General features: G+C 37.0%; 1 pseudogene; it reads left to right on the forward strand.

Annotated features, from left to right (window-relative positions):
* Positions 1-5,174: 5,174 nt before the first annotated feature.
* LOC101577816 lies at positions 5,175-5,988 on the forward strand (annotated as a pseudogene).
* Positions 5,989-13,319: the final 7,331 nt, after the last annotated feature.

Consider the following 13,319-nt stretch of genomic DNA (forward strand, 5'->3'; position numbering starts at 1 on the left):
AACCCTTGAAGTTGTGCCCGAGTTTTGTACATGTACACTTAGAAATGTTCTTTCTTCCTGTTGAGTTGTTTTATTTATCAGCAGGCAATGGCAACCTTTGTTTCTTCTGATCACTTCTACCTAGATATGGTGTGTCTGAAAATAAGAAGCTGACTCTGCCTTGTTTGGGAGTCTGGCTGCACTTGTTCTCCATCCTTCAAACTTCACGCTATACATTTTCTTTTGGAAGAAGTTTGTCTGTTGTAGACTGCATATGTCTGTGATCAGTACAACAAATATTCCATTCTGTATCTTTTGTTTGGTGACTGAAGATCACTGGCATTCATAGTGATATATGTTCACCTATGTTTTATAGCAGCACAATTTGTGTTAGCTAAATGTTGGAAACAACAAAAATGCCCATTACCTGACAAATGGATGAAAAAGAAGTGGTGTTTTTATACAATGGAGTGTTACTCAGCTATATGGAAACAGACCTGAAGCCTTCATAGGTAAGTAGATACAACTTGAAGCTATATTCATAAGTGAAATAAACCAGACCCACATGTGTAAATATCATATTGTCTCCCTAGTATAGGAACTCAAAAGAAGGAGTAAAAATTGAAACATATAGCATAGTTAAATGGAAAGTGAGAATTTAATGATAGAACAACAAAGAAGAAGGAGAAAAGTTACTAAATATGGTAGGGGCAAAACCATACATGTATATAAAAAAGATAGTTAAGGAAATGAGCCTAAGAATTTCCATCAGATTTTTGAAAATAGCAGTTAATGGGTAGAATTCTCACCCAGCGTAATTCTATAAGCTGTTATCTGTGAACTAAGCAACTGCATTGAGGACAGCAATGTGTAATACTAAAAACATGCATGGAATACCTATCATTTTGGTTTTCTAAAAGTGTACTGCTTCTAAAATCATATCAATTATTACTATACTCTCTTTAAAGTAAATGTTTGAAAAAATGTAAAGTAATAACAGAAAGCAAGAGGCAAGAAAAAATATAATAGGATTGTCTTGCTAAAATGTTGTATATGGTTTTCCTAAATTTCTGTGTAAAAATGTGTAATTGTTTTTTAGCATTCTATAGGGATTTAAATTTTAGAATATCCATGGTTGTTGGGAAATAACAGTTCCATTTTATGTCTGAGGTATGTGATAATCAGATAGATAGTAATGTTAAGCTTAACTGCCTCTGTTAGAGATTAATAATATCATGAAACTTCTCTTTTGGATGCTCAACAATGGAAGTTTCCAGACCAAAAATTAGAGATAGATGGCCTAAAAGGATAGCCAATGTTTTGACCAGAGACCTTCAAGATCAGTGACGATTCTGGACATAACAAAACATTTGCTGTGACTTTCCATAAATCAATGGTGCCCCAAATTTTCTGATCAAGGAAATTATGGGGTCACAGAGGAAAGTGATCGATGATAGATAGTGTGCCTAAGGAGAGTCACCTAGACAGAAAAAATGTTTTTAGGTTTTCACAGAGAACAAATTGGTCAAGCAATGGCTGCAAGTCATTTAGATGGCTGACACTGACAGAAGATCTGCAAAGTGCTGTACATGGTTCCAGGGTAAATCCTGAGGAGATTTGACTGATATTGTCAGACAGCAAAAGTTACATTTTTAGTTGCATAGGTCTTGCTTTAGCTTTGTCTTAACCATCTAACAGAAAAGTGTGACCATGAGGTATAAAAAGTAATGCCATATTAATATGCTAAGCCCTAAAAGGCTCAAGTCAGCAACTTTGGACAATTACCAGTTGTGCTGATAACTCACTACTATTATGGACTATTGGACTACATTGGGTTATTTTGTTGAATTCAAGTACCTACAATCTTTGGACTGACAGCAAGAATGAAAAGACCCTTTAAAGACTTCTCCAAATACAGCTTCTCTAACTTTACTGAAACTCCCATCTCTGACAAAACAAAACAAAACAAAACAAAACAAAAAAGTAGATAAGTTGGGAACCATGGAAGCTAGAAAATTGATCAAATGTATGCAGGTGAGGCCTCAGAGCCTAAAGAAAACAACCTACCTCAGTCCTGAGATAAACATCCTATCTAGTTAAGGCCAGTTATTTGTTGCTAGGCAATCTTGTGTCATGTGTTACTAACTTTGCAAGAGTATAAATAAAGGATTTTATATATATATATATATATATATATATATATATATATATACACAAGATAGTTAGGCTACACAGCTACATTGTCTTCATTGAGAAGAAAGATTTCTACTAATATTTAGAAAAAACCTTCAGTTAGCATGTCTTTTGTAATGGCTGTGTTACAAGCAGCATTGTGCATGGCCTGATTCATGCACAATTCAATTTTTTTTTCATTCCACAACAAATAATCCCTTAGACTTAAACATGCTTTAGCTATTCCTTTCCAATCATTTCAGGCTGTAACCACCTGCTGAAGGAACTCTAATAAACATAGGGTATTTATGGAAAATGTCAGCAAGAAAAACACTCACCAGAGAGACTTGAATGAATCAAGAAATAGAATCAGACTGAATCAAAAAACTGAAGTTTATTGTGAGCCAGCAACCCACACCCTGACTTTGCATCAGGACTCACAAACTGTTGATGCCATTTTAAACTTTATGTAGGATATATGCTGTTTAGTTTCCATAATAATCACATCACCATCTTGTCTTATTCTCCAGAGTTTTCAAGCATGCACATTGTTTATATTTCCCAGTCATTGTTGACCATCTGCTTGTCTTGAAATGTGTTTTAACATTTAACTCACTTCAAATTTGCTTTAACCATTTATTTTTATTGTGATGAGCTACATGTGAGGAATGAGGGAGATGATCTACAGATTAATCAATCTAAATGAATTTTAAAATGTAAGCAAGATAGTTTGGACAACTGTATGGTGCATTTCTGCTGGTCTATGGAAAGAAGCAGTTAATGCTTTAATTTCTTTTGTCTCCTTTTTGCAGTTGTTTGTACTTTTTCTCTTCTTAATACCTTATACATTTCTTTCTTTTTGCTTTCTTCTAATTATGCATGCATAAAGCTGGCCATGTGAATAACTTGTGGGAAGAGACACTGTGTATTACAATAAATACTGTGAATTTGATATTAACATATTAAATGAAATTCTGCATTACTTGCAATTGTTCTGTTTTAATCTTAATTTGTACTCTATTTAAAAATAAGGAACCCACCCACAAAACTACCGACCCCAGCCAGCAGCCAGTCCGTGCGCCCCGCTGTAACTTTTTCCCGCCTACCTACTGGACTATCCCAAACCCGCCCACCGACCCAACTGACCCCAGCCAGCAGCCAGGCTCTGTGTCCCACCAGAGCTTCCCGCCTCCAGTCAGTGGTCAGTTCTTGTGTGGAACCCAAGAGTGAAACTCCTGGAAGGGCAGCTGAGAGCAAGATCCAGCTAGCTAATTCAGGAGAAGAAAAGCTCTCCTGTGGGGCAAAGGAGGGTCACTTCCCCAAGCAGCAACAAGAAGAAGCCAAACACACCAGCCAGATCCAAGGAAGGCCCACATGAACAAGATCAAACGTGGTAGATCAGGACCTGATAAGGTGAGATACACCAGTATAACCAGATCTACAAGAGCATCCTCTGTCTCTGCCTTTGTGTCTGTCTCTGTTTCTGTCTCTGTCTGTCTCTGTCTCTCTGTCTCTCTGTCTCTGTCTCTGTCTCTGTCTCTCTCTCTTGCTTGCTTGCTTGCTCGCTCGCTTACTTTCTTTTCTTTCTGAAGGAGGGAGCAACAGGTAACCGGGTGAAAGTTTCCCTGGAAGTCTCCAGGTATATCAAGGGGAAGCGATCAGACAGATCTCAGGGGAACTAATTTAAATACAAATTCCCAATTTTATATCTGTTTAGCTGTACAGTCATGACACTGAAACTTAGGGTCTAAAATATAAACCCATCAATTACAAAAGTTTCTCAAGTGCTAAATCTCACTATACATTATCAGTGGTACTAATTGTTGTACTGTAAATACAAAACTGCACCTGACAACCACATAATCTCCCGTGGGTAATAGTATCGATAGGAGCTATGATAACTACCACACCAAGACTCCACACCAATGGTCAGAGGACAGTGCTATACAAAATGAAAAAGGAAAGGAAGAAAATACAGTCTAAGGACCCCAGCCCACCCAGAACAAATGCAGGAGACAATAGCATTAAAAGCCACACTCCTAATAGTTCTGAAATATTACCTTCTGAAGTAAAGAAACAACTATAGAAAACTATAAAGAATATCAGATCAGAAATAATCACCAAAGTAAAAAAAATGACAACTATAATGAAAGAATTACTACGTGCTTTTAAAGTAGACATTGATTAAAAAATAGAGGAAAATAGAAAAATGATGGAATCCTTGAACGAACAATATAGGAAAGAAATAGAATGCATGAAGCAGATGCAAAGAGATAAACAGAAAATTAAAACCTCAATCACAAGCTGGCAAAACAGTTTGAATGAAAGTGAAGATAGACTTTCAGATCTTGAAGACACTATTGCACCTAGTGAAAAGGTAAAAAAAAATCTTTTAAAGCAAGAAAAAATAATTCAACACCTGCAAGATAATGCAAAGAAGAACAACAGAAGACTAGTAGGTATCAATGAGAAAGGAGTCAATACAAATGATATAAAAATATGGACAGAAGTAATAGCAGAAAATTTCCCAAATATGGGGAAACAATCTGACATTCAGTAAGCAAAGAATAGAGAACTCCAAATAACATCAACTCAATTAAAAATACACCCAGACATATAATAAAGATTCCAGAAATCCAAGACAAGAACAGTAAACTAAAAGCCACGAGGTGAAAGAATTTCATGATGACACAGACCACCCTACACAGACTACTACAAGGTGTTCTGGAGAGGGACCAAAATGGCCAGAACTTCCTGAATGAGAACAGAAAAAAACCACCAAACAGGGCAAACAGTTAAACACAGGACAAAAAGGGGTATACAATAGCGGGTAAATAACATGTCAATCATAAATCAAAACGTATCAGTTATGAGCTGGAGCGGGCCCGCCACCGGTGCGGCCCCGTCCTTAGACCGGCTCCTGCCTGCGGCGCCCCGGAGCGGCCCGGCTGCCCGATGCTTCCGCCCCTGCAGAGGCGGGTCGGGCAGTACGCGTAGCCCCCGGCACGGGGGGTGGCCCGAGTCGCCTGCGGGGGTGGGAGCGGCCTCGACCCCTGGGAGAGCGGGCGGCTTGCAGACGAGGCGGCGGCTGCGGGGAGGAGGATGGGGGCGAACCAGTTAGTGGTGCTCAACGTGTATGACCTGTACTGGATGAATGAATACACTTTATCCATTGGAATTGGAGTTTTTCATTCAGGAATTGAAGTATATGGTAGAGAATTTGCTTATGGTGGCCATCCTTACCCTTTTTCTGGAATATTTGAAATTTCCCCAGGAAATGCTTCTGAACTAGGAGAAACATTTAAGTTTAAAGAAGCTGTTGTTTTAGGGAGCACTGACTTCCTAGAAGATGATATAGAAAAAATAGTAGAAGAACTGGGAAAAGAATACAAAGACAATGCCTATCATTTGATGCATAAAAATTGCAATCACTTCTCTTCAGCTTTATCAGAAATACTTTGTGGGAAAGAGATTCCTCGCTGGATCAATCGACTTGCCTACTTCAGCTCCTGTATACCCTTTCTACAGAGCTGCCTCCCAAAGGAGTGGCTCACTCCCGCGGCCTTGCAGTCCAGCCTCAGCCAGGAGCTCCAGGATGAACTGGAAGAAGCAGAGGATGCTGCCGCATCTGCTGTCACGGCGAGCACTGCAGCGGGCTCCAGACCTGGGCGCCACACTAAACTATAAATATCTCCAGAGTCACACCTGCAGAACTGGCTCTGGCAGTTGAATATCACTAGAGAAAATTAAATATAGTAAGCATCCTTTGGATATTTTGTATGCAAAGATGGCTCGCCCCCAAATCCCAGTTTTTCAGCTCAGGATTATATTTGTAATAAAAAAAAAATCACTTGGCGCAGGAGGGAGAACTTTGTACAAAGCTGCCCTCTGGTTTTTTTTACCCACTTGTAAATTTGGATTTACTTCTGTTTTATACAAGCTCTGTTAAGTTATGTTTACAGTATTTTGTATCGCTGTTTACAAATCTTGCATGGACTTCTGCTGCCTGAAAGAAGAAAATCCTCATCTTCAGACATTAGGTAGGCAATCTTTGTACACTTCCTGAAAATTGCCAGAGCTATGGCATAAATAATAGGCACACAAAAAGGTACTTACACAATTATAGTTCCCATCACCTGCTTAAGAATTCTTTTTTAGATTTGTATTTGTTTTGTTACTGTCTTGGGCACCGGGATGAAGAGAATCAAACTGGCCCACTGGGAAGGAGCACACACAGGCCAAGGTCTTGGGACCCTGGGTCACTTCCTCCTCCACTCCTCCCACTCTGAGCAGCACATCACCCAAGGTGCCCATGGGACAGTTGTTTTCATCCCGAGTATCTCCACCAGGAGGGTGGTCGTCTTGTGTCAGTCTGGCTTTGATGCCTCCAATTCTACAATTAAGGTGTCTTTTTGTTGAAGATAGTCTTGTAACTGACAAGTGTTTTTGCACACATGTGGGAGGGGGGCTTCATTTTTATATTACTATGTAGTAATTTCTTCCCCACACAGGATTTTGTTAATGGGATAGGAATACCCTAAGTGGTAGCCTTCTGAGTTGCAGTATGAGCTGACATTCAACTGCTTTTCACTGTTACGGCTACCTTTTATACTAGACCTTGAAAACCAGATTCTAAAGAAACATCCCCACCAAGGTAATCTTTGATATTTCATACTTTTTATGTACCGTATCAGAAAGCATATTTTGTTATGGGAGTAGTTCCACCTCATAAAAGAATACCTATTCTCATGAACAACTTGTTGAAGTCTTAATTTGTGTATTTTAACATCCATCTTTTTATGTTCTTTAAATGTACGTTTCTTGTACCTCATATACTTTTTAAGAATGAATTTGTCACCAGAGATAAATCTTCATTAGCAAGGATGCTGTCTGCTCAAGCCTACTCCCAGTTTGACCCTTGGATGTAAGAACCAAGTCATTACATGTTAAATTGAAATTTTCTGCCTTAAGAGTGAATGTCTCAAGTAAAATATTGGATGCAGTATATAAATGATCCAAGGCAGTGACTTCAGCTTTAGATATTAGTTTTAAGGTTATTTTTATTTATTTAAACTTCTAGATTGGATTATTTGTTATTACCCTCTGTGATGATACATATCTTTTAGTAAACTACATTTTTAACTTTTCCATAAAAAAAATTCCCTATCAGTTATAAACATCAATGTAAATGGACTTAGTTCACCACTTAAAGAAATAGACTGGTACAGTGGCTTAACAAGTAAACTCCAACAATATGCTGAATACAAGAAACACATGTAACTGATAAAAAAATTTATGGGCTGAAAGTCAAAGGATAGAAAACAAAAACTGTTAGAACTGCTGTTCATATATTTGCCATTCTATTATTTATCTTATGTTTTATTCTTAGTAATTCTTTACCACCATGAAAACTTTTTCTTAGTTCAGTTGCTTTGAAACATTTAATTTTTAATTAATATTTAATTTTCTGAATATTGTTTAATCTTAGTTTTTGTTTTAAGAGTTATACTGTATCTTTGACTTAAAATCTACTTAAAGGCATGGTATATTTTCTCCTTGTATTAGAAACTTTAAAAGGTATATTTCCATTTTCCATTGACTTTATATTACTTCTTCCTTGTCTTTTATACACACATACACAAACACACACACACACACGAAAGAAATATGTGTATATCCAGTCATAAGGTTGATATTGTTATGCAGAAATCTACAATGACCTTGTAAATGGGTTCATCTAATATATTTTACATAGTCCTGCATAGCTATCATTGAGAGCTCTTTATTCTTTATCAAGGACCATACAGCAACTTCTCTTGCCTTCTGTGTTATTCTCTTTGTTATTTCCTGTATGCTACATTGGGAGGTATGAGAATATTTCGAGTTTGTATAACTGGAAAATATTTTACTTTTAGTCTTCAAAGGTATGTTTGTGAAGTATAAAATTCAGTGAATACAGATTTTTTTCTTTCAGTCCTTTAAATTAATTAGTCTACATTTTTACACACTTGGTCTTCTTTTTTCTTTCTTTCTAATGTGAAATAAGATGCTGTTTGATTTTGTTCTTCCATATTTAATATTTTTATGTATATGCTATAATGATTTTTTTCCTTACAATGTTTGGATGATTTCATTTTTGTGTATCTTGGTGTGACATATTCAAATTTCTGGTGCCAAATGTTCATTTTTCCTGGAAATGTGGTACTATAATTTCAACTGAATTCAGAAATTTTAAATCTTTAAATATCTATTGCCTACCACTCTCTGCCTTGAGAATTCTAATTATATGAGTGTAAGTTTCTTGATTTTGGCAAAGAGTGAACTATCATATGACTGATCTGTAAATTTTTCATTTTTATTTTTGGAGAACTTTTATTGTTAGATTCACTTAAGTTTGTAAATAATTTATTAACAATGTGCAATCTATTATTAATCTCTTGCTATGCATTCATTTCAGAAATATTTCTCTAAAACTCACTCTGTCTACATCTTACATCTTTCACATTTCAATACTTGTCTATAATTTTAATATGTTATATAATTATTAATTTTCAATAAAGTTAATGAGACAAAAAAGAAAAAAAATAAAGAAAGAAAAAATACTACATGTCCCAGCACCTCAGAAAAAAACAGAGGTAGCAATTCTATTCACAGACAGTCTGAACTTCAAACTAAGAATGATCAAAAGAAATAAAGAAGACCACTACATACTGATTAGTGAAAAACTAAAGGGGAAGAGGTAAGAGAAATGAATATGTATGCACCAAACATGGCAGCAAAAAACTATATAAGACAAACCCTAATGGACATGAACAATGTAATATCCAATACCACAATCTTAACAGGAGAACTTGGCACCCTCTTTCCCAAAAAGATAGGTCTAGCACACAGAAAATTATCAAAGATGTACCAGAACTGAACTAGGACTTTGAACAAATAGACTTAGTGGACATACACAGAGTGTTCCACCCAACCACACTTCAAAGCACATTTTTTTCACCTGCACAGGGACATTCTCTAAAATAGACCACATACTAGTCCATACATCATGGTGAAGTATATGCAATAAAACAGAAATCAGCCCATGCATATTATCTGAACATAGTACAATGAAAACGGACATAAATGACAAAAGAAACCACAAAAACGTAAAAATATGAAAAATAAACAATACCCTCCTCACCAACCAATGGGTCACAGGTGAAATTAAGCAAGAAGTTAAACAATATGTACAATTCAAATACAACTTATCAAAATTTACAGCACCTACTGAGATTCAGGTGCAGATCTACAAAGTTTGGTTTAATCCAGCTGTGCCTGGCTTGGGTCTGTCTGCTGTGCTCAGCTCTTTCCTGTTGCTGCCCTTGGGAATGAACCTGTTGTGCCCCTCTGGCAAGATGTTCTGCTCCTGGACTAGCTGGGTGGTTCTGTCCCCTACACTCTCTGCAGGGATTGCAGCTGCAGTGTTTCACCCCAGGCCTTTATGCCAGGTCTGAGCTGATTCTGGAGGGGACAAGGTGAAGTAGGGGGAGAGGAAGCTCTCCCACACACTCACTGGGCCTGGGCTAGAACTGGATCTGGAGGTCCCCAGAAAGCGGCAGAAAAAAATCTCACTGGGCATTTGCGGTGGGCGCAGGGTGCTTCAAAGTGGTGGGCGGGTCCTAAGGGGGTGGAGCAGGGTCTCACCCATGCTGCGCCTAGGCTTGGACTGGCAGTTCCCATTGGCGCAGGGTAGTCGGAAGCTCTCCCACACACTCACCGTGTCCTGGGCTAGGACTAGATCTGGGGGTCCCCAGAATGCATCAGAAATTCTCACACGGTGCGCAGGATGGGGGAGGGTGCTGCAGAGTGTTGGGGGCTCCCAAGAGGGTGGAAGAAAGTCTCACTCACGCTGTGCCTGGGCTTGGACTAGCAGGTCCTGCTGGCGCAGGATTGCCAGAAGCTCTCCCACCCACACACCGGGCCTGGTCTAGGACTGGATCACGAAAAACTAAAATCTTTTACTCTTACATCAATTACAACTCAAGAATGTGTTCTATAACCAGTCCTACTCAATATAGTTCTGGAATAATTAGTTAGAGCTATTAGACAAGAGAGAGAAATAAAAGGAATAAGAATAGGTAAACAATCATTATTAAAGTTAAACTATCATTATTTGCAGATGACATTATACTCTACTTGGAAGACCAAAAATCTCCACCAAGAAGCTACTAGAATTTATACATAAATTCTGGAGCATAGCAAGATACCAGGTTAACACCCAAAAGTCAATCACATTCCTCTGCAGAGATAACAAATACAGAGAGGGAAATTAGAGAAACAATACCTTTATAATACCACCATGGAAAATGAAATGTATAGGAATAAATCTAGCTAAAGAAGTCAAAGATCTATTCTATGAAAATTACAGTACTCTGAAATAAGAGATCGTAGAGGCTTTCAGAAAATGGAAATATATTCCATGCTAAGATGGCCATACTCCCAAAATTGTTATACCGTTTGAATGCAATCCCTATCAAAATACCAACAGCATACCTCACAGACCTAGAAGAATCATTCCTAAAATTTATTTGGAACTGGAAAAGACCTAGTATAGCAAAGGCAATCCTGGGCAACAAAGACAAGGCAGTAGGCATTACAATTCCTAACTTAAAATTATATTACAAAGCGATGGTGATAAAATCAGCATGGTATTGCCAAAAAGATAGACCTGAGAATCAATGGATAGATTTGAAGATGTAGATGAAAACAAAAAATCTCAGCTGTCTTATCTTTGACAAAGAGCCCAATCATGCTTATTGGAAGAAAAATTCCCTCTTTAACAAATGGTGCTGTAAATACTGGTTTTCTACATGCTGAGAACTAAAACTTGACCCAGGTTTATTAACATGCACAAAACTAAAATCAAAATGGTTTAAAGATCTAAAAATTTAAGCAAAAACAGTAATTCTCCTGGAAGAGAAAGTACCTGGAAATGTTGAAGACATAGGAGTAGGCTAACAGTTCATGAACAAAAAACAAACTTCAAGCAAATTACTTGAAATGTTCAACAACTGGCACCTGCTCTTACTGAGAAGTTTTTGTACATCAAAAGAATTTACCAGTAGAGTAAAAAGGCAACCCACAAATTTTCAAAAAATCATAACTAATGAGCAATAGACAAAGGTCTTCTATCCAAAGTTTATGAAGAACTAAAAAAACATTAGGGCATGTCAGATAAGCACACACTTCTCAGAGGAAGAAATACAAGAATCAAATAAATACATGAAAAACTGGTCCACATCACTAGCCTTCTGTGAAATGCAAATTGAAACAACACTGAGATACCATCTCACCTCAGAAAGAATGGCTATCATAAAGAAATCAACCAACAACCAATGTTGAAGAGGCTGTTGGGAAAAAGGAACCCTTCTCCACTGCTGGTGGGAATGTAGACTGTTGCAACCATTATGGAAATCAATGTGGAGACTCCTTGGAAATCTAGCACTGGAAATACCATTCAATTCAGCTATCCCCCTACTGGGAATTTTCACATAATAACTGAAAACATCATATATAGTGATATGTGTGTGCCTGTATTTGTAGTCACACAGGTTTTGATAGCCAAATCTTGGAAACAACCAAAATTCCTGTCACTTGAGGAGTGGATAAAATGAAGTGATTTTTTTATCTAAAATGGTGTATTACCCAGTTATAAAGAAAAATAAACTCCATGCCTTCAGAGGTAAATGGATGTAAATTGAAGATATATTCATAAGTCAAATAAATCAGACCCACATGTGTAAATATTGTGTTGTCTCCCTAGTGTAAAAATTCAAAAGACGAGAGAAAAATTGAAAGGTTTGACACAGTTAAATGGAAAGAGAGAACTTAAGAATTAAACAATGAATGGAGAACAAGGAAACATTGCAGGGGCAAACCATACACTTTTGTAAAAATTATGGTTTAGACAATGGTCCTAAATCTCCATCAGGTTCTTGAAAATAGCAGTTAATGGTAGAATTCCCACCCTAACTATATATGCTGATATCTGAGAATTGAGCAACTGCGCTGAGGATAGCAATGTGTAATATTAAAATCATGCTTGAAATACCCATCTTTTTGGTCTTCTAAATGTGTACTGCTTCTAACGTTATAGAGATTATAGTAATATTGATTATTGCTATAATCTCTTTAAAGCAAATTTTTAAAAAGGCAATAAAAGAAAACAAAAGACAAGAAATAAATGTCATAGGACTGTCTTGAAACAATGTTATATATGGTTAGATTTTGAAATTTCTGTGTAAAAATATGTAATTGTTCTTTCTGTTTTCTTTTCACATTCTGAGACAGTTTCAAAATCGGTTAGTAGGAAAGTTTCACAAATTAGTACATTGCATATTGCTGACTTCGTAGTGGTTATTCTTAGTACAAGATGCAGGCATGATATCCTTTCCAAACACTATTAGTACAAATCTTTCTTCCTATTGAATTAAGAGAAAGTAGCTTTATATCTATCCTATTTTCAATAAAATTATGTAAAAGTAGCTTAAAAATAAATATTTCAAAAGAACTACAACAAATGTTCACAGTGAATAGGAGCAAGATTTTTAACAGCAATCAGTAATGGTTGATACATTCACTTCCATTTGAAGGTATTCCTCATCACACGCAGGACTTCTATTAAAGTAATTTTAGTGTTTCCACAGTTATCAAGCATGCTATTCACATAGACCCTCTAAATTCTTCCCCGTCCCCCCTCCATTTGATGTTTGGTCATCTGTGTCATCTGTTCTTACATACCAAGCAAATCAGTTGACATTGACAAAGTACTTTTCTTCATGAATAGCCAGGAAAGCTCAATTTACAAAATTCAGCTTGTAGATATCTCAAAAAGAGACAAGAATCACTTAGAAAGTACTATTCAAATCCAAATCTGCCTGCCAGTTTTTCATTAAATTCATATTTAACATATTCTCTTGAGAAAAAGCAGTAAATATTTCATCAATCAACCCAACAGTAAATGCATCTAACTTGCTTCAACAAACACTCAAACCAGATGGATTAGAAAATGACAGGGTGTATCAACCAATGCTCACACTGTTTTATCCACCCTCATTATTCACATGAGGCCCCATGGTCAACCAGCTGAAATGCCTCTCAGTCTTCTTACGATATGCAGGCTCTTC

Source organism: Octodon degus, unplaced genomic scaffold (genome assembly GCF_000260255.1).
Source record: "Octodon degus isolate 3935 unplaced genomic scaffold, OctDeg1.0 scaffold00206, whole genome shotgun sequence".
NCBI lineage: Eukaryota > Metazoa > Chordata > Mammalia > Rodentia > Octodontidae > Octodon > Octodon degus.